General features: G+C 40.9%; 1 long non-coding RNA gene across 1 annotated transcript in view; it reads right to left on the minus strand.

The window, feature by feature from the left end:
- Positions 1-23,457, minus strand: part of LOC147378590 (uncharacterized) — a 333,236-nt gene that overhangs the window by 9,209 nt on the left and 300,570 nt on the right. The window lies entirely within an intron of this gene.

Raw genomic sequence — 23,457 nt, forward strand, 5'->3', positions numbered from 1 at the left:
CTTGTGTGAATGGTACTCTAATAAGAAACCAAATATAAATAAAATAAAACATAACTGGGGATAGAGCAGCCTGTGATCTATCTAGCCCCACCTTATGAGAAGGTCTGGGTAAGAGGTTGGGAGGGATTTGTGCAGAGAATAAAGGATAAGAGTGAAAAAAGATGGACTTCGGTTATAAATAAAAGGGTTATACTCAGTTTGTGAATTTGAGAATTTTGTAAGTAATGTTTACCTGTTGTTTTTGCCACCATTGTGGGTGGGGCAGAGAAAATAAACTGTTCATTCAAGAATCTACATTTCTAACCCATATTACCTGGTAGCCAGTGCGGTATCAAAGGAAAACCATAGGCTGGAAATGATAGAGCTTTTGTGAATTAGCTTTGCTGAGGAGCAGCTGTGGAAGCTTGCTACCTAGATCATTGTTTCTACCCCTTATGAAAAGGAAAGACAAGCTTACCTAAGCAAATTAGCTTAGGACAGCGGTGCTTAAAGTTTAGTGTGCATGAGAATCACCTGGAGGACTCGTGAAAAGGCAGACTGCTGAGCCTCACTCACCAGAGTTTCCGACATAGTAGGTATAGAGTGAGCCCTAAGAACATGCCTTTCTAACACTGTACTAGGCAGTGCTGCAGTTGGTCCAAGGACCATATTTTGAGGATAACTGGCTTAGGTAGAAGAAGGAGACAACATCTGTGGTTGCAGATAAGTTAGGGAAAATGGAGACTAAGGAAAAATCACTCATTGGCTTTGGTAATTGCCTTTTGATAACTTTTGAGATGGCTGTCATTAGCTATGAAAGTGACAAAGAGCTTCCAGTATATAGCTAGTGAAGAAATGGAAGTAACACGTGTATACCACTGTTCAGTAAATGTTTCACACTGGGTAATACAATTCTGGTGGGAAATTTAAAAATATGTTATCTTTTGAACAAAACTGAATATGTCATTCATTCATTCAACTTATTTATTATGTATCTAATATGCACAGGCACTGTGTTAGACTCTGGGTCACAATAGACATTGTCCCTGACATCTCACTGAACTTAGGAAGGATTTAGAAAAGAAAATATGCAAATGCACACCCTATGATAAGTACAGAGATAAGGGAACTCATAGAAGCAGTATCAAAATAGCAAGATTCAGGGAAACTTCCTAGAAAATAAAAATTAAACTGAGCATTAAAGATATGCAGAAATATCCACAGGAAAGCTAGGGGACCAGAGTGGGGACAAAGGCAGAGGGAACAAGAAGTAGAATAATCCAGAGTCAAGACAGAGAATGCCAAGTTAAGGTAATGCCAAAATAATTCAAGATGGTTGAAGTACTAGGGCATAGGACATGAATAAAGCTAAAGCTGAGAGCAAATCCTTAGAGCATCATTGTGGTTTAGTCACTAAGCTATGTCCGACTCTTGTGACCCCATGGACTATAGCCCACCACGCTCGTCTGTTCATGGGATTCTCCAGGTATGAATACTGGAGTAGGTTGCCATTTTCTTCTCCAGGGGATCTTTCCAACCCAGGGATCAAACCCAGGTCTCCTCCCATAGGAGTATCATGGACTCTGTCAAAATATCTTAAACTTCATATGAAGAGCAATGGGGAGTCATTAAAGAGGTTTTTTTTTTTAAGGTTTTTTTAAAGATATAATTCACATATCACATGACTCATCTATTTATATTACACAATTTAATGGATTTTAGTGTATTCACAGAGTTGTCCAACAATCAACACAACGATTTTAGAATGTTTTCATCACCTTCCAAAGAAACCCCATACCCATTAGTAGTCACTCCCCATTTCCTTAAATCCTCCCAGTCCTAGGCAGCCACCAACCTATGTTCTGTTTCTGTAATCACACAACATGTGGTCTTTCACTGAAGAGTTTCAAGCCAATGAGTGGTATCATTAGATTTGAGATACAGAAAGATCTATCTGTCTGACATATGCAGCCTGGATTGGATTAGAGGGGAGGATGGTGAGCCTAGAAGCAGAGAGACCCATTAGGGAGTTGCAGAAGGAGTCAGACCAAGGAAGTGTTTGTGGGGATGGAGAGGTGAAGATGGACTCAAGAGATATTTAAGAGGTAGTATTGGCTGGGCTTGGTAATTAATGTGATGTGGTATATGAGGAGTGGATTCCCAGGTAGCGCTAGTGGTAAAGAAACCGCCTGCCAATGAAAGAGACACAAGAGACCTGGGTTCGTTCCCTGGGTCAGAAAGATCCCCTGGAGAAAGGTATGGCAACCCACTCCAGTATTCTTGCCTGGAGAATCCTATGGACAGAGGAGCTTGGTGGGCTACAGTTCACAGAGTCGCAGAGTCGAACTAAAGCAACTTAGCACACATGCATGCAGGCATATGGGGGGTAATGGGCAGAAAAAGATGGCTCTCAAGTGTCATCCCTGATGGTAGGTTGATGGTGGCACTTGCCACTGAGATGGGATCAGGAAGATCAGGTCTGTGATGAGATGGAAAAGATGATGAGTCAGTGTCATGATATAATACACCACAGCCCACCATGAGGATGGTATCAGCATGTCATAAACATGGAGATATAGATTCCTAGGAAAAGAGGAAGATGGTATTATTTTTTCAATCTAAGACCCCAGAAAGACCAAAGCAACTTATATACAGATTTCATACTAATTCAATAAGATTAAAAGTTTATTTAAATTTTAATAGAAGTATGCTGGTATCTAAGGGGAAAACTTAACTTCTTTGCCTTGAATAATTTTGCTGCATCAATAACCTGTCACCTTTCAAAATCATAACCATGGGACCTCTAGGACACAATGGGCTTCGTGAGGCTGTAGAATGTATTCCCCTGAACCTGGTGAGGAATTCACCTGAATTAAAAGAAATAGGGATTGATTACAGAGTCAATTTTCAATTACCTGTACTAATAGAGTAGTGGTGTGCGTAATCCCAAACTGTGGTTAACCAAAAATCACTTATATTTGCTTTTGGATTGCATTATTTAAGCTATTTATAGCAGTCGGGATTCTACCTACATTTTTCTTTTGTGATTACTAGCATTAATTTGCACCCTCTGACTTCACACTAATTTTTGGCAAATAGAAGTGGCCTAAATATGATAAGTGAGAAGGATATATCACTTGGGGATTTTATATATTCCACACAGCATCTACAAATTTGATAATTCACACTATAGATTTTTTTTAAAGGTCTGTGAGGGTAGAGATTACAAATCTCCCTTGATATCCCACTTCTCACTTTAAGAACATTTGCCAATGGGAAATGATTTTCCAATGCTAATCTCAATCCTTTCACTAAAATACAAACTGATCTTTCCTTCTTTCCTCAATGGGCAAAAAAATAAACAGGCTCTGTCCTCCATGGACTTAACTCTGATAATGCTGAAAAACTCCTCTTGTGTCTTTTCTTTCTCAAGCAGAACTAGTACGATTCTATTTGTTGTCCTGATTTTTTAGCCAATCACTAGCTGCTCCCAGAAATCAAAGATCATTTTAAAAACCCCAAAGAACACGATATTTCCTAAGAAACAAAATCATCTGCATTTTGTCAATAAAAACCTGAGATTATACAATAAGAAACTAGTTAAGAAATTTTATCTTGATTTTTTTCAATTAAGAAGTAATACATATTCACTCTGCTATATTTAAAATGAATAGTCAACAAGGACCTACTTTATAGCACAGGGAACTCTGTTCAATATTCTGTAACAACAAAATTGGAAAAGGAATTTGAAAAGAATAGATACATGTATATGTATAACTGAATCATTTTGTTGTACACTTGAAGCTAATACGACATTATTAATCAACTATAATATAAACTAAAAAGTTAAAAAAAAACATTTCAACTTGACATTCACAAAAAAGAAGTAATATATGTTTATTAGAGAAAAAAAAGAAGCATAAAGAAGAAAATTTAAAGCATCTATGATTCTACCAGCTGGTGGTAACCACTGGATCATGGAATCATCCAATTTCCACTGCAGCCCTCAGTTCCTGAAAGGAATATGGAGGGCTGGCAAAAACACTTTATGCAGTATTACAATTTTCTCAGCATCACAATTTTTAAAAGCTATACCCTCATTTAGAATCTTTAAACCTGATGACCTAGGTACAATCTCATGGAAACCTTTAGTCCAACATCTATACTAAAAGCAGATGGGAAGCTTCCTCAGTCCAGGGTCCATTTCCTCTGTGCACACAGCCTAATCTCAGTCCTTATACCTGACGCTCTAGGTGTCAGCCATTGATCAGCCACAGTGGCATCACCTAGAAGCTCATAGCACTGCAGAATCTTAGGCCCCACCCCAGACCTACTGAATCAGAATCTTTTGTTTGGTCAAGATCCCCAGATGTAACCAGACTGATTCTGAGTCATTGGTACTGCTGCTCAGTTGAGATGCATTGCTAGAGTTTATCAATTGACTGGTAAGTAAATATGTGCTTGTGTTTAGTTGCTTCAGTTGTGTCTGATGCTTTGTGACCCCATGGACTGCAGCCTACCAGGCTCCTCTGTCCGTGGGATTCTCTAGGCAAAAATAGTGGAGTGGGTTGCCAAGCCTTCCTCCCGGGGATCTTCCCCACGCAGGGATTGAACCTGTGTCTCCTGCTTCTCCTGGATTGCAGGCAGATTCTTTACCACCACAAGCAAAGAAAAGCACAGGAAGAACATGACAAAGAGAAGAAGAGAAATTCTTCATGAGGCTTAGAGCTTAGCTGCTCTGGTGCTCTGCCCTGGGCACATGTAGGGGGCATCCATAGTCTTATTGTACCAACTAAATTTCAGAAAATGGAAAAACAAATTCAAGATTAAGTCACGGTCCACAGCAACTGCTTTAAATTCTTTGTTTCTTCAAGAATAATATATTGAAGAATAACCATTTGGCACTAGGGCCCAATACACATCCTCTTGGGGACTTCCGTGGTAGTCCAGCTGTTAAGACTCCATGCTCCCAATGCAGGGGGCGTAGGTATGGGATTGATCCTGGGCATGTGGTGAGGCCAAAAACAAACAAACAAAAAAACCCCACAAAACACAAAGAACCAAATATCCTCTTGCCTTTAATTTAGACGCCCTGTGGGGTAGAGGTAGGGAAATAGCACTGGGGTGTGGAGGGGGTCTTGGGCAGCCCTAGAGGCTAATAAAGGGATATATACGCCCAGTCTTCTCTATTCGTGTGTCGTCCCTGTGAAACTGTAACACAGTGGTTCCATCCATCAGGGGTTTGCAATTAAGAACAGGGGAAGGGATAGTTGGGGAGTTCAGGATGGACATGTACACACTGCTGCAATTAAAATGGATAACCAACAAAGACCTACTGTATAGCACATGGAACTCTGCTCAATGTTATGTGGCAGCCTGAATGGTAGGGGGTTTGGGGGGAAATGGATACATATATATGTATGGCTGAGTACTTTGCTGTCCACCTGAAACTATCACAACATTGTTTGTTAATTTGCTATACCCCAATATAAAATTTAAAAAAATTTTTTTAAAGAAGCATAGTTTCAACAGCTCCATATCTACCTTTAGTCCACTTCACAGCTATCCATCTTTTTGCTTCACTCTTCCTACACTACGTAAATTAAAGTACTCTTTGCAAACTCCTTCCCTCTTCCTTTGTTCTTCTCTATACTTCCCTGTTTTCCTACAACAATAGCAGCAAGTGCAACAAGGTTTATTTAGGCAGGAAACAGAAATAAACTGTGTGTTGGGAGGGGCAGGAAGGTTGGGAAGAGAAAAGGGTAAGAAAACTCTTATTCACACATACATATGCACACAATTATGATTCTTTTCTTCAAAACTTGGGTCATACCATTCAGATTGTTTTACATCCATTTTTCACTTAATACCTAATGAGCATTTCCCTAGGTAAATAGTCCTATAAAACATACTTTGACAGCCTCAGGGTGAAAGAGGAGGATGAAAAAGCTGGTTCAAAATTCAACATTAAGAAAACTGATATTATGGCATCCAGTTCCATCATTTCATTGCAAATAGATGGGGAAAAAGTGGAAACAGTGACAGATTTTATTTTCTTGGGCTCCAAAATCACTGTGAATAGAAACTGCAGCCATAAAATTAAAAGACACTTGTTCCTTGGAAGGAAAGCTATGACAAATCTAGACAACATATTCAAAAGCAGAGACATCACTTTGCCAACAAAGATCTGTATAGTCAAGGCTATGTTTTTTTCAGTAGTCATGTACTGATGTGAGAGTTGGACCATAAGGAAGACTGAGCACCAAATAATAGATACTTTTGAATTGTGGTGTTGGAGAAGACTCTTGAGAGTCCCTTGGAGAGCAAGGAGATCAAATCAGGCAATTTTAAAGGAAATCAACCTTTAGTATTCACTGGAAGGACTGATGCTGGAGCTGACTGAAACTCCAATACTTTGGCTACCTGATGCAAAGAGCTGATTCACTGAAAAGACCCTGATGCTGGGAAAGACTGAGGGCAGGAGGAGAAAGAGATGGTTGGATGGCATCACTGACTCAATGGACATGAGTATGAGCAAACTCCAGGAGATAGTGAAGGACAGGGAAGCCTGGTGTGCTGCAATTCATGGGGTCACAAAGAGTTGGACAGAACTTAGTGACTGGACAACAACAACAGCCTCACAGAATTCTAATGTACAGACACACTACAAATCACCTAGCTAGTCTCCTAGTGTTGGACATTTAGGCTGTCTCTCTCTCTTTTTTTTTTTCATGTTTGTAAGTAATGCTGCAATGAACATCCTTGTATATAAACAAATCTGTTTCCACATCTCTGGCTATTCTTTCAGGGCAAATTTCATTTGACTTTGATAACAAAAATAAACAACTTGACCTTGGACTGAAATATCTTTGTTTGTCCAGTACTCAATTATAGTGTGGCTTTTCTCCAACAGAAAGCATACTGTAGGGTCTGAATGTCAGGTTTTAATTAAGCAGGTTCTACAAGACTGACTTTTGTAGCTACTTGAAATTAAAATGTCTGCCTTCTACATCTAAGATAGAACAAATTTACTTGAGTACCTCAGGACTGGGACATATTGCCAGACAGTGACTCTAAACTCTTGACTCTAAACATCTACCCTATGCCTTGTACCTGATCTTATACCTTGCTTTCCGAAACTCTGCTCTTCTAGGAGTAATGTTCATTATTTTAGGCTACAACATTGTCCATAAATTGGCAGAGCCTCTTTGTGGTTCCAAACCTTCTTTATTTGGAAGCCTGCAGAGTGATTACATTGTCAGTATGTGATCCTTGTGTGCACAAAACCATTAATAACAACAATAGTCATACTCTATGGAGGATGAACTGTGTGCCAAGTACTGTGCTGAACACTTTACAACCTGCAGTAGCTATCTATTGCTGTATAATAAAATACTCCGAAATTTAACATCTTAAAGTAACAAATATTAGTCTCATGGTTTTGGTAGGTCAGAAATCTTGGTGTCACTTAGTACCTTTTGTAAGGTTAAAATCAAGATATTCTCAGTTGAACCTTAAGGCTCAACTGAGAAGATGGACACCCAAGTTCACACGTGTAGTTGTTGGCAAAAATTAGTTCATCCCAGACTGTTGGTCCAAAGACCTTAGTTCCTAGGTGGTTGTTGGCACTGAGTCTCTTGTAAGGCAGCTCACAACATGAAAGCTGCTGCTGCTGCTGCTAAGTCGCTTCAGTCATGTCCAACCCTGTGCGACCCCATAGATGGCAGCCCACCAGGCTTCCCCGTCCCTGGGATTCTCCAGGCAAGAACACTGGAGTGGGTTGCCATTTCCTTCTCCAATGCATGAAAGTGAAAAGTCAAAGTGAAGTCGCTCAGTCGTGTCTGACTCTTAGTGACCCCATGGACTGCAGCCTACCAGGCTTCTCCATCCATGGGATTTTCCAGGCAAGAGTACTGGAGTGGGGTGCCATTGCCTTCTCTGAACATGAAAGCTAGCTACCATTAAAGTGACCAAGTAGGGCAAGCAAGACAGAAGTCAGAGTCTTTGCCTGTAAATGACTCTTGGAGGTGATAGCATCTCTGTCACCACATTCCGCATACTAGAAGGGAGTCACTAGTTCAGTCCATACCCAAGAGGAGCACTTGAATCCCAGGAGGTGAGAATCACTGGGAACTATCTTAGAGCATGCCTACCACACAACCACTATCTCATTAACTCAAATAACACTTCTTTGAAGTAGATATTGTTAATCCTCACTTACAGATAAGGAAACAGGTGCTCACAGTCAATAATAGTCAGATCTGTTTCTCTGACTTCAATGCACATATGCTTGTTCCTGCATTCTCAGTTGGACACTATCTGTAAAGATTGTGAGGTCCTAGAAATGGTTTAGTAGCAAGGTGAGTCATATCTTAGCCTCTTTGGTTTATTCTTGGCATTCTTGTTTTTTTCCCTCACTTTCTGTCTTCTCATATTTAAGTGAAATTGCTTAGCTTATACTAATAAGAGGACAGCACAACCTGACTGTGTTAGGTTAGAATGGAAGATCCAGGGTTGTTTTTGAGTTCTGGTGGAAATTAACTAGTTTCTAAATTTCCATCAAGAATTCTTATATACCTTTTCCCATTCCTGGCCTACATTGCATATTAGCATTGAAGATGAGCTATAAAATAAACATCATTGGGGGAAAATCCCCATGGTCAAGAATTAAACACACATGCGCAATCCCTGACACGTTCTCTAGAAGATGTCTGTTCATTTTCTCTAACCAGTGGAGCTATAAATCTGGCCTGTACTCGGCACACTCTATGTGTTTTGCTTTATGAAGGCATAAATCACCAAGATACAATTTGTGTTTGATTTTTTGGACACTTAATTTGCCTAAATGGTTAGCAGTTCATAGATGTAAATTGTGCTGGGCATAGTTCCAAATGGAATAAGCTGAGCCCAAGAAAGCTATACATATAAGGATGTAATTCAGAAGAAAAATCATCTCAGCTGGTCAAGTTAGTCCTCTTTATAAGTTACTGATAAATAACTTTCCTCCATAGGCAATATAAACATTTAGTAAATACTTCTAGAGGAGGGAGCACTGTAGTAAATTTAAAGAAACCTCACACATAATATGCTTCTATGTTGGTAAGGGTGTAATGTGCAGGGGATGTACCACGCATGTCTGCTCTGATACAGAGACCATATTTATTGATTGTTGTTGAATGTTGTCAGAATGCCTCATTGATAATCAGGCATGGGTTTTCACCCTGTCAGCCACTAACTAAACATGTGAACTTGAGCAAGTCATTTAACTTCTCTGTGGCTCAGTTTTCTCATTTGAAAATGAGGGGCTTGATTAAATAATCTCTTAATTCCTTCCCAGTTCTAAAATTTTATGACTCTAAATACTTTCTGGGAATCTACACAACACCCACCTCATGCCATGAGAAGACAAAGGAAAACAGGAAGGAGTTTGGAGGCCAAATGCAGCAAGTTTTGGAAATTAAATACCAATAGAAGAGCTTCTTAACCGTTTGAGTGTAATACACAGAGAAATTGATATAAATTGATAGAGGCTGGTGTTTCCCAAAGAGTGCACAACATGCCTCTGGGCACGAATGCCTGAAAGCAGCTCGGGGCTGCCTGAGAACGTCCAGCAGTGAGGCAGCTGGGATTCTCCGAGGACGAGGCCATGCCTGAGCTCCTTAGCTCTTCATGGGAATGAAGGTTCCTTCTACCTGGGAGAAGTGGATGCAACTTCCTATACATACTGGGCAGCCGCTTTTCCCAGACCATGCCTGGAAACAGTGGCACCCAAACCCAAATGGTCTTGTCTCCCCACTGATATGTTTGCTCTCCTGCTTGCCTTTCAAGAAAGAGAAAAACTGGGGCAAGGTCCCTCTACGAGCCACGGACCACTGTGTATCCAGCAGCACCTGGCCCATCAGCTCTCTTGGAGATGATGGGAGTAACAGGGAACCAGTGCTGTTTCCTGCTGACCCTCAGATATGAATTTCCCCAACAAAATCTATTTCATAACCCAGTGGTTCTCAAACTCTTGCATGTATCAGAATCATCTGAGGACTTGTTAACACAATTGCTGGGCTCTGCCCCTGGAGTTTCTGATTCAGTATGCTATAATAGACCCAAGATTTGCATTTTTAACAAGTTTCTAATGCTGCTTGTCTAGGGCCCATGCTTTGAGAATCCAAGCCATATGACATTACAGAATTTGTCCTGAACACTATTGTAAGACAACTGGTAATAAGCAAGACCATTTAAAGTGCTACATGGGTAAACTATTTTTACTTAAATAGCTATATATTTATTTTAATGTGTATTAAATCTGTACCTTCTCTTGTTTGACAAATGCTGGTTTTCCACTTAGAGCATCAATACCAAGTTAACTTTAAAATTTTTTAAAAATTATTAATAGACCTTATTTATTTATTTGGCACTTTGATGCATTGGAGAAGGAAATGGCAACCCACTCCAGTGTTCTTGCCTGGAGAATCCCAGGGACGAGGAAGCCTGGTGGGCTGCCGTCTATGGGGTCGCACAGAGGCGGACACGACTGAAGTGACATAGCAGCATGCTGGGTCTTTGTTGCTGCACAGAGGCTTTTCTCTAGTTGCGGCAAGTGGGGGCTACTCTTCTAGTTGCGGTACACAGACATCTCATTGAGGTGGCTTCTCTTGTTGCAGAGCACAGGCTCCAGGGCATGAAGGCTCAGCAGTTGTGGCATATGAGTCTAGTTACCCCATGGCATGTGGAATCTTCCCAGACCACGGATCAAACCCATGTCCCCTGCTTTGGCAGGTGGATTCTTAACCACTGGAACACCAGATAAGTCCAATATCAAGTTAATTTTAAATACATTTATTTTAGCAAAAAAGTAAATGAATTTAAAGAAACTATCCAAGCATTCATGTAAACAATAGAACAAATGGTATATCATAACAAAATTTCTAAATGTGGTAATAATAAAACTGGGTGAAATCTGGGAAACACTAGTATAAACAATAAATAGAAATTTTTGTAGTAGAACTGTTGGATCAGACTATTAAGAGTTGTTTTGCAGTGGACAAGTACTTACAGTGAGTCTTAAGGGGGACAGATATAGATAAGCCAAGAAGCAGTGACAGTGTGGAGCAGTGGCTGGAGAGGGCCTGGTAATAGCCACAGGATATGTATATGTCAATGTCAAACACGGTGTTGAACTGAAAAAACCTCTCTGCTCAGCTTGGTGTTGCGTATATGACAACAAACAACTATTCTAATGATTTCCATTTTTGATTTGTTATTTTGGTGTTGGACACTGGCCATAATCAGTCTCAGTAATTTTGTTCACTTTGTTTTCACTTGCTATTTGCTTATCTTTATCTGGTGAGTCTACCAAAGTGGAGTTCATGGCTCTAGGTTTCCTGCTTATTGAATCATCTTTAGAGGTCAGCAACCCCAATGAAGAAACTATCAGCCCAATAGTTATACATCCAGAATTACAAACTATAAACCATCAGATGCTACTCCAAAAATCTCTGAGAAATAAAACTGTTTCTCTGTTTTCAATTAGCTGAACATGCACATTTAAAAACTGCTACTAGAAGAAGATTCCATGAAGAAGTGACCATGTAGCCTATTTCATTTCACTAGACTGTAATTTAATGTTTGGAAATAATAAGTTGTTATAACTGGATATAAACTAAAAGTATTATTTGCCATTTTCTGCAAACTTGTCATATAAAGAGCAATAATACCATTCTACCATTTTTGCATCATACAAATTCATTTTCTTCCCGTAATGGCCCACAATGAAAGGGCATTTTTAGTACCCGTACAGATCACAAACAGGGGTTTGGAAACCATATGTTGTGCTATGCCTTAAGAATGGTCACTGAATTGGTATTTTCAAGAACAAATCCTAAAGACTAACAATTTAGTTAAAAGACTTCTGCACTTGCCTTTAAGAAAATTCCACTGCCTTGACAATCTAAGATGCTGTGCTAAGTCACTTCAGTCGTGTCTGACTCTGTGCAACCCCATAGACGGCAGCCCACCAGGCTCCCCCGTCCCTGGGATTCTCCAGGCAAGAACACTGGAGTGGGTTGCCATTTCCTTCTCCAATGCATGAAAGTGAAAACAGAAAGTGAAGTCGCTCAGTCGTGTCCGACTCTTAGAGACCCCATGGACTGCACCCTCCTTCCATCCATGGGATTTTCCAGGCAAGAGTACTGGAGTGGGGTGCCATTGCCTTCTCCATAACAATCTAAGATAATTAGCTCTAACTAGGCAACAGTGCGGAGGAGGCAACGGCAAGCCACTCCAGTACTCTTGCCTAGAAAATCCCATGGATGGAGGAGCCTAGTAGGCTGCATTCCATGGGGTCACTATGAGTCGGTCTCGACTGAGTGACTTCACTTTCACTTTTCACTTTCACGCAATGGAGAAGGAAATGGCAACCCACTCCAGTGCTCTTGCCTGGAGAATCCCAGGGATGGCAGAGCCTGGTGGGCTGCTGTCTATGGGGTCGCACAGAGTCGGACACGACTGAAGCGACTTAGCAGCAGCAGCAGCAAGCAACAGTATAGGAAAAAACTTGCAGAGCCCTCTCTGACTGTACTGACTACTTGTGACCTGAACCACTGGTTCTCAATTAGACTTATTTGGAGGGATTGTTAAACTACAGATTACGAGGTCCATCCTAGAGTTTCCAATTCAGTACGTGTCAGTATGGACCAAGTATTGCGATTCTATGAAGTTCCCAAGTGGTGTCAATGCTGCTGGTCCTAAGGCCACACTCTGGAAACCACTGATTTGGAGGCATCTATCTCTCTTTTTGGGTTTCCCTGGTGATTCAGACAGTAAAGAATCTGCCCACAATGCAGGAGACATGGGCTCAATCCCTGGGTCTGGAAGATCTCCTGGAGAAGGGAATGGCTACCCACTCCAGTATTCTTGACTGGAGAATTTCATGGATCTCTGGTTTGCCCTCTTTTCCTCCACAACTTGTGTGTGTGTGCATGCTTAGTCACTCAGTCACATCCAGCTCTTTGCAAACCCATGAACTATAGCCTGCCAGGCTAATCAGTCCATGGAATTTTCCAGGCAAGAATACTGGAGTGGGTGGCCATTTCCTACTCCAGGGGATCTTTCCAACCCAGGGATGGAACCCACATCTCCTGCATTGACAGGCAAATTCTTTATCTCTCCACCACCTGGGAAGCCTGTGTTTGTGTTTATGTGGGGATAAATCTCCATAGAATCTATGCTTGTCATGAGTGCTAAATCATTCCAGTTGTGCCCAAGTCTTTGTGACCCTATGGACCATAGCCTGTCAGGCTCCTCTGTCTCTGAGATTCTCCAGGCAAGAATACTGGAGTGGGCTGCCATGTCTTCCTCCAGGAGATCTTCCCAATCCAGGGATCAAACCTGGGTCTCTTATGTTTCCTGCATTGGCAGCTGAGTTTTTTTTTATCACTAGCACCACCTGGGAAGCTCAGAGTATCTATGGCTACTAATTATAAATAAGGGCTTCCCTGGTGGCTCAGAGGTTAAAGCGTCTGTCTCCAATGCGGGATACCCGGGTTCGATCCCTGGGTTGGGAAGATCCCCTGGAGAAGGAAATGGTAACCCACTCCAGTATTCTTGCCTGGAGAATCCCAAGGATGGAGAAGCCTGGTAGGCTACAGTCCACAGGGTCGCAAAGAGTCAGATTATAAAAAAGAGTTGGGTAAACTACATCAGTATACCAACAAATTTTCTGATCATGTTTAATCAATGTTTCATCAATGTCCTGATCATCAATGTTTCACATGCACCATGAAATTAACAGAAAACATAAAATAGAAAAAATTTTCATATAAATTTATTTATTTTCATTGGAGGCTAATTACTTTACAATATTGTAGTGGTTTTGCCATACATTGACATGGATCCACCACGGGTGTACATGTATTCCCCATCCTGAACCCCCATCCCACCTCCCTCCCCATCTCATCCCTCTGGGTCATCCCAGTACACCAGCCCCAAGCACCCTGTCTCATGCATCGAACCTGGACTGGCGATCTGTTTCACATATGGTAATATACATGTTTCAATGCCATTCTCCCAAATCATCCCACCCTCACCTTCTCCCACAGAGTCCAAAAGACTGTTCTATACATCTGTGTCTCTTTTGCTGTCTCGCATACAGGGTTATCGTTACCACCTTTCTAAATTCCATATATATGTGTTAATATACTGTATTGGTGTTTTTCTTTCTGGCTTACTTCACTCTGTATAATAGGCTCCAGTTTCATCCACTTCATTAGAACTGATTCAAATGTATACTTTTTAATGGCTGAGTAATATTCCATTGTGTATATGTACCACAGCTTTCTTATCCATTCATCTGCTGATGGACATCTAGGTTGCTTCCACGTCCTGGCTATTATAAACAGTGCTGTGATGAACACTGGGGTACACGTGTCTTTCAATTCTGGTTTCCTCAGTGTGTATTTCCAGCAGTGGGATTGCTGGGTCATATGGCAGTTCTAGTTCCAGTTTTTTAAGGAATCTCCACACTGTTCTCCATAGTGGCTGTACTAGTTTGCATTCCCACCAACAGTGTAAGAGGGTTCCCTTTTCTCCACACCCTCTCCAGCATTTATTGCTAGTAGACTTTTGGATCGCAGCCATTCTGACTGGCGTGAAATGGTTCCTCATTGTGGTTTTGATTTGCATTTCTCTGATAATGAGTGATGTTGAGCATCTTTTCATGTGTTTATTAGCCATCTGTATGTCTTCTTTGGAGAAATGTCTGTTTAGTTCTTTGGCCCATTTTTTGATTGGGTCATTTATTTTTCTGGAATTGAGCTGCAGGAGTTGCTTGTATATTTTTGAGATTAATTCTTTGTCAGTTGCTTCGTTTGCTATTATTTTCTCCCATTCTGAAGGCTGTCTTTTCACCTTGCTTAGAGTTTCCTTCGTTGTGCAAAAGCTTTTAAGTTTAATTAGGTCCTGTATGTTTATTTTTGCTTTTATTTCCAATTCTCTGGGAGGTGGGTCATAGAGGATCCTGCTATGATATATGTTCGAGAGTGTTTTGCTTATGTTCTCCTCTAGGAGTTTTATAGTTTCTGGTCTTACATTTAGATCTTTAATCCATTTTGAGTTTATTTTTGTGTATGGTGTTAGAAAGTGGTCTAGTTTCATTCTTTCACAAGTGGTTGACCAGTTTTCCCAGCACCACTTGTTAAAGAGGTAGTCTTTTCTCCATTGTATATTCTTGTCTCCTTTTTCAAAGATAGGGTGTCCATAGGCACATGGATTTATCTCTGGGCTTTCTTAAAATAGAAAATTTTTAAATCATCTGTTACTCCATCCCCAGAGCTAACCATTATAACTGATACAAAATTTTAGAATTTATTTAATAAATGCTTAGGTAAAACAACAATAATACCATGCATATAATGTGTGTACTTGCGTGCATGTAGTATAATACTTTTCTTTGTCCTTTTCTTTTAAAAAATGTAATTTTTAATGGCTAAAAATATTTCACTGTAGGAACCTACGTATTTTTGAAAGTAGAAAATAATCTGGAATTCAGCCAAACTTCTCTTAAGACAGCAGTGAAGTTACTCCAGGTAGAATTCACTGTGGAATCCTTGGCTCATGAACATGAAAAGGACCTTCAAGGTCACGCATGAACACGAGAAGGCTCCAGAGAAATTTGTGAGTTTAGTTATGTTTTTCTCAACAGTATAGCCATTATTGCAGTTTCATTTGAAAAGTAAAGGTAATTAACCCTGGCTGCAATGGCATCCCACTCCAGTACTCTTGCCTGGAAAATCCCATGGACGGAGGAGCCTGGTAGGCTGCAGTCCATGGGGTCGCAAAGAGTTGGACACGACTGAGCGACTTCACTTTGACTTTTCACTTTCATGCATTGGAGAAGGAAATGGCAACCCACTCCAGTGTTCTTGCCTGGAGAATCCCAGGGATGGGGGAGCCTGGTGGGCTGCCGTCTCTGAAGTCGCACAGAGTCGGACACGACTGAAGCGACTTAGCAGCAGCAGCAGTAGCCATAACTTTTTTGTGTGTGTGTAGTTTGGATGATGAGTGTCTGATTTTAAGCAACTGTATCCCAGATAGAAAATCTAAATAGAAATTTTGCCTGAAGAAGTTCAGGTTTGTAAACAGCTTATACTGAAGCAACTGTGGGTTGCCATTCCCTTGTCCAGATCAAACAATAAAAGAGGGACCATGCATTATTTTTCATTAGACCTTTCCTTCAAAGTTGGGAAATCTGAATTCATATTAAAATTTAAGTATAAAAGTATCTGATAGCTTCAGTAGTTTCTTTACCTCAATAGAGACTGTCTGAAACTCCAACAAATACACAGATTCTCTTTTTATTATCCCACAAACTTCATCATCATCTTTTATATCCAATTATATGGTTTGCTGAGGGAAAGTAAAATAATTGAGATAATTTCCATATAATCCAATGCAGGTTTAATCTACCTTATTGAAATCAGTCTGATATAAAAGGCTACAGGTCCAAGGAAATTTTTTTTTAAAGAAAATGTTAGATCTATCCACATAACTATGTACACAACACAATAGTATAATTAATAGTATTAATTGAATCAGTATTAAACATCTTAGTTCTAATAACTCAGAGGTATACATGAATGTCATTAAATACCAATGGCCTACACAGTAATATTTTTGTTCAGTGGTGTTAAGTATTATCACACTATCATAACCTACTGGAAAGGTCTAGAATTTGTATTTGTCCAATTCTTTACAAATAAAGTAGAAACAAAGATGAAAATTTTCAGATATTTTTAAGTATTTTTGAGGGGGAAATCTCAGATGCCCAACCATAAACAGTTGTTTATCAAACCATGTGATCTCATTGGTGGGGCATAGTTTTTTTTCTTTAGGGCATGAAATTTATTTAAGAACATCATTTGAAAATTTTGCTCATTTTTTTTAACAGTTTAATATTAAATTCACTTTATTTTTTCTACTGTGAAGAAGCAGGACAGATAACTTCATGTTACTGCTCAGGCATATTGCCAGATAGGAAAGGTAGACAGCGTTCCTGAGTTAATCTGCAACAATGCCCGTCTGATATCCTGAGGTCTAATTGCCACCAGGTATCTATACGTCAATATTAGTCTATGTGGATGAAAGGGATTAGATTTTAACTCCCCAAAGTTAATTCTCCTTGGAGTACTCTTTCCTTATCCATTCTCCTTATTGTTCCTTGAGGCTTTGGTCCGTGGTCCTCTTCTTTCTTCTGACATTCCCTCCTTGGCAAATCACCATCTCCAAAGAATCCATAATTCCCCAGTGTAGGTGAATCCAAACTATAATTTTAGCTTAGTTCTCTCTAGAATACAGAGCTTGCTCCTATCATTTCAAATTCAATATTTCTCAAATTGAACTTTTCTTCCTTCAACTTGCTTCTTCTGACTTCTCCATTTGTGTAAATGGCACTGCCATTCTCCCAGTTAGCCTATCTTGAAAGAAGTCTTTGAGATCTTGGACTCTTTCCTCTCCTCTGTCCCCTACATCTCACCCATCTACTTCCACAGTCTCTACCATGCCTATCTCTTTTTTCCCTTTTTCTCAGCTGCACCAAGGCTTCTCAACAGTGGCTACACAGTAGGTGAGCTTAAACAATAGCAGCAGCTGCTGCAAAATCACGCCAGTTCGCACCCCTGACCAATTGAATCAGTAGCTCTGAAGGAGGAATCTAGATTTCAGTATTTTTTTAAACCTCCTCAGGGTAAAATAATGTGAAGATGTGCTTGATAACCCCTGAATCTGAGTCTTTGCAAAATAAATCCTACATGTTTTTCCCACCTCTGACTCTCTCGAATCCAAGCCTTCCTCTACATCTCAGCTTTAGCATTAACTTTCTCATTGCACTGCTCTGGGCAGGGCACTAAGTTGCTTAAATGCCTTCCACATCTCTCACCATTGCCTTCAGCATAACCTCATGTTTTACCCTAGTCCATAGAATTCTTCCAGAGCTTGGCCTGTACTCTCCAACCTTACTTCATGTTAGCCTTCTCCATACACTATAAGCATCTGCCAAAATAAGAATGATCTCCTTGTCCTTACTGAATGTCCATGCTCCTGAATGGATTTCTGTACTTCACTTAAGATGCTTTCAGCCCCATGTTATAGAATACCCAACCAGAAGTGGCTTACCAAATAAAAAATCCTCACAGCACATAAAAAGAAGTTTGAAAGTCAGGAGTTTCAGGATTGGTTTCTATGTCTTGGATGAACATTGGCTACTCTGCAATTCTCTTGCTTTTCCCCAGATATCAAGATGATAGCCATTACTCCAAGCATCACATCCTTGGGTGACAACGTTCAAGCCGGGAAGGAAGCACAGTTTCTTTCTTTTCTTAAATCAGGAAATAAACCTTTCCCCAAAGGCCCCGTATCCAATGTCTCTTCAGTACCATTCACCATTGTGTCAAAAGACCACACTCTTGCTTCAAGTCAGACTCAAGAAATGAATACCTTATGTGTGTACTCTCTAAACTGCAAGGCTGGCTCTTCTAGCCAAGAAGTGAGTGGAGAAGGCAGTAACTCTGGGAGGCACACACCTGAGAGGGTTTCTCATATTTGCCTTTTGAAATACAGTACTTTTTTTTTTTTTTCCAAAACTCCATACAAATGGCATTTGAACTGCATACAGAAGACCTTCATGAAGCTTTTCCCAATCCTGACCAGGTAAAAGTCTTCTCTCTGGATTCCTATGATTCTTTTGTTCAAAGTTCTCTCCTTGATCTTTCTGTGCTTCTGGGTTTTGTCATGTGATTTGTGTATGTGTCTTATTTCTTGTTTTGAATTACAAGCATTATGAGGGCAAAGCCCACGTCTGTCATCTTTGTATATCCCACAGTACCAAGTCAACTGAAAAATTTTGCTGTAAGAATTATTAATATATTCTGGCATTTACTACTTCCACATTATTTGTTGAGCTGCTTCCCCTTTCAAACTTGTTTTCAGTATTTGCTTTAGATAGCTAGTCAGCTGATGGAGATTAAAGTCACAGTGATATTAGGATTCACTTATTGTCTTCTTCCTGGCAGCTTCCTTCTACCCAGTCACCTGAGGGGAGCAGTCTCCCCATTCCCATTTCTGCCAGTTTCATACAGAACAGATTCAGTGGTAATACACTAGTTGTCACACTCTTGAGCTCCTCTCTCAGTAAAATATTTGCAGTTCTCTGCTCAGAGCCTCAGGCTGACTGGGCTGGAATACATGCTGCTTGTAGGGCTAATGAGAAAATTCCCACCAGGCAGTACCTCACCCCCACTGGGCTCTCCAGGGAGGGTCAGCCCAGCAGAGAAGGGCGCTACATCTTCGCCCTGCTCAGGGAGACACTAGATGCAAACACTCGGCTCAGACAGGAAAACAAATGGAAATCAGTGGGAGGAGGTAGTGCGGAGGCAATGCAGACTCATTTAAAGAACAGTAATAATGATAGTTTTCAAAGCTTTATTTATTTGAGAGTGAAAGGACAGGAATTTCATTGGCTTGCAATGCCAGAAACTGAGTTGTCTCAACCACCCCTGTGGTGCTTCAGCAGAACTCACATGGAGTATTCTGTGGGAGCAGCTTCTGGGCAAGAGGAAGCTGCTTTATACCCTAGTTATGTTCTCCTCAGCATGATGTATGGAGTTGACATCACCCTTGGAAATTGTGTTTCTGCCCTCCCCGGGGCTATAAGCAAACAGGGAAATGTGGTCTAGATTGTTGAGTGTGTACATATATGTGTACACATGCATTTTCATGAATAGTCTATCTGGGGATGCCATTTGAAAATGGGTTTACAGGCATTTTATCTGTCTTGGATGAAAGGCTCATCTGGAGCAGTAAATACAGAAGAATTAAATTGGATTTTCCTGGAGCAGGGAGGGGATGATGCTAGAAACCTGGTAGAATTAAGCAAGGAGAAGGCAATGGCACCCCACTCCAGTACTCTTGCCTGGAAAATCCCATGGATGGAGGAGCCTGATGGGCTACAGTCCATGGGGTCGCACAGAGTCGGACACGACTGAGCGACTTCACTTTCACTTTTCACTTTCATGCATTGGAGAAGGAAATGGCAACCCACTCCAGTGTTCTTGCCTGGAGAATCCCAGGGATGGGGGAGCCTGGTGGGCTGCTGTCTATGGGGTCGCACAGAGTCGGACATGACTGAAGCGACTTAGCAGCAGCAGCAGCAGCAGTGTCCTGTCAGAGGATGGCGAGAGGCCTTCTCCACTTCAGCTTTCTTCTTGAGCAGCAGTTCTTTGAGGTTCTTTCTTTTCCCACTTAGGTATCTATGGGCCTAGAAGACTGTCCCCTGCATGGCACAAACAGTGACTGCTGCCCGAAATCCATCTTGTCTCGTACCTGAGGGACAGAAACAGGACCAAACGGGGTAGACAGGATTCATGCCTGGCTGTGTCCAGGTTACAAGGACTTTGAAAGGGTAGGGTTTAGCTGGATGAACTTTTAAATCTAGATAAACCAATGGAAACTCTTGTGTGAGTAATCCAAATGCGCCATAAGATAATGCCAATATTGAGAAAAGTCACTCATGGCAAAATGAAACAAACCAAAGTGTAATATTCACCCTTCAATAATTTTTCTGAGTGTTGGATATGTATGAGGCTCTGGACTAAGCATTATGCATATATAATCTAATTTCATATTTGAAACAGCCCCTTGAGGTTGCTACTATTAGCTTTATCTTACAGATGAGAAACCTAAGATTTGGAAAGTTTCAATCCGTGATTTTTGAATTTCAGAGTGCCTCGGAATCACCTGGAAGGCTTGTTAAAACACAGGTTGCAGAAATTCCTTCCTCTCTGACTGCTTGGGAACTGAAACATCAGCTTTCCCCTGTCTTTGGACTTAAACGGAAACATTGGCTCTTCCTGGGTCTTGAGCCTGCCAATCTTTGGACAGGAACTCCATCATCAGCTCTCCTGGGTCTCTAGCTTGCTGACTCACTCTGCAGATCTTGGGACTTGTTGGTCTCTGTAATGACATGAGCCAATGTAATAAATCTCTTTCAATATGTATAAACAGCCTATTACCTCTGCTTCTCTGGAGAGCCCTGACTAAAACAGATTTTCTGATTCAGTAGGTCTGGGGCCAGGCTTGGAGGAAGTGCATTCTAAAGAGTTCCCAAATGATGCTGATGCTGCTGGTTCAGAGACCTCACTTTGAGAACTTTGCTGTAGGCTCAGGGAACGTGAACAATCTTCCTTAATAATTCCCTCAGCCCAGATTCTATTGCCGAGATTCTCCCAAGAGACCCAACTTTCTTTAAACACACTTTTAATTTGTTGTGTACATGAGATGAATAAGATACAACCCTTTCTTTCAAGGTGCTCACAGTCTAGAGCTGAGAATAGGAGACAGAATACAGTGTAAAAATAAATCATTTCACTAAAGTGTAATAAGTGTTTGTACAAAGTTCATGGGTGCAGAAAAGAAAGAAGAGTCAGGTTTACCTAAGGGCAGAGGATGCCTGAAGTCTTCAGAGTAGAAGGAAGCCCAGGGCAGGAGATGAGAGATGCAAGAAATCAAAGCTCAGAAAGTGTGGTCAGTCTCTCTTTCCATCTAGTTTATTTTCAGTTTGGCCTGGTTCCTTTCAGTTCTACTGGGGACTGAGTATTTTAGTTGATACTTTCAACATGTACCCCAAAGTATGTTGGTTCCCTCCCTGCCAGCTCTCCCCACACCTGGTCTGTTCAGGCCCATCCAAGAGACACTCAGGAGGAAGGCATGCTGACCCTCTTCCTTGTCAATTGTCCTGGAGATTGAAAGAGGCTCCACGAGCTTTACAACCAGCAAAAATTGTCGCCAGCTTCACAATTCTGGCCAACATGTCTACGCTTTGAAGTCTGGTTGCTGCCTTTTACAATTCTATTTATAAAATGTACTAAAGATGTTTAAATGTGGCAGAGATTTCCAATAAAAGCTGGGCTGCTTGAGAATCAGGATGCTGGTCTCAATTTAAAGTGCCTGTTAAATAATAGGATACCCATGTAAAAGGGGCTCCGAAAGGCTGACCAAATAGCTCTCATGGAAATCAAGCTCACTCACCAATGCCTCTGATAGGATTCCAGAGGTTATCAGGCCCTGTATCTATCCTCTGTTTATGCTGTAAAAGTGCCTTTTAATACAAAGTGATTGAATTTTTGTTTGAATCAGTCACTAACAAAAAAAATCCTAAACTAAAACAGGAAAAAGTCTCTAGTAAAACATTTTGGCATAAACTTTGGCTAAAAATCAAGCAAGGGCTACTAGGTAGTTCCCATTATTCTATAAGGCCTGGCTCCCAGATGAAGAGTCTGGGATCATACTATACATTCACAGAATCATAACTCTGAATGTCATTTGGGGACCAATCTTTCTTGACAGTCCATTTTGTCTTGAGAACTTTATTAGACCCTTCAGGAGGCTACTAAAAAATAAGATGTGGTTCCTGACTTATGCCCTGCCCATCACTTCCATCGTCAAGTTATTCAAAGAGCATTGTTGATTCCAGCTTAAATCCTGTCCGCTTTAGTACATCCTTGCTGCTAATGCCTTAATTCACATCTTTATTTGTGCGCCAAATACTGTAGGTTGATTTATCCCATACTTATTTCTATGCCCTTTGTTCAGCGTCTCCTGATACTTTAGAGCCTAGAAAGCTAAAATTCCTACCCCAAGACTCTCCTGAAGATAGGAGAGTCCATTGGACACATTCTGGCCTATGAAATGGAAACCAAAGCTGGGGATTTCTGGGTTGCTCTTGATTTCCTGAAACAAGCACAGACTCTTCATTCTTCCCATTCTTTTCTCCTTTCCACTTCTAAAATGTGATATGCCAGCTAGATCTGCAACTGCCATCTTGTGATTAGGACAGAAATGACAAGAGAATTGCAGAGTCCTTGGCTTTACCACCTTAAGCTACTGAAACAATGTCTGCAATTACCAACGTTTGTACTTCTCCTTATGAAAGAAAAAATAAAAATTCAAATTTGTTTAAATTACTATTTTTTAGTTCTTTATTAAAGTCACTGCTCCTGCTGCTGCTAAGTCACTTCAGTCGTATCCAACTCTGTGCAACCCCATAGACGGCTTCCTACCAGGCTCCTCTGTCCCTGGGATTCTCCAGGCAAGAACACTGGAGTAGGTTGCCACTTCCTTCTCCAATGCATGAAAGTGAAAAGTGAAAGTGAAGTCCTTCAGTCATGTCCGAATCTTAGCAACCTCATGGACTGCAGCCTACAAAAGGAAAGTCCTTATGGGGAAAATCTCTCCAGAGTGAGAGGGCCTCTTGGTTCAGTGGCAATACCTAGATTGATGCAGAGAAGGACTGGTTCTGGCACAATGAGGATCGGCTTTGAGAATAAGAGTTAAACATGTTAGTGTGAACCAAGCACTGATAAGGTCTGTAGACGTATCTGAAACAGCAAGAGAACCACCACACAAAGATGCATCAGAGTATCAGACCAATGACAA

This window comes from Bos grunniens, chromosome 2 (assembly GCF_055505025.1).
Source record: "Bos grunniens cultivar Pamir isolate PY7600 chromosome 2, Bosgru_T2T1.0, whole genome shotgun sequence".
NCBI lineage: Eukaryota > Metazoa > Chordata > Mammalia > Artiodactyla > Bovidae > Bos > Bos grunniens.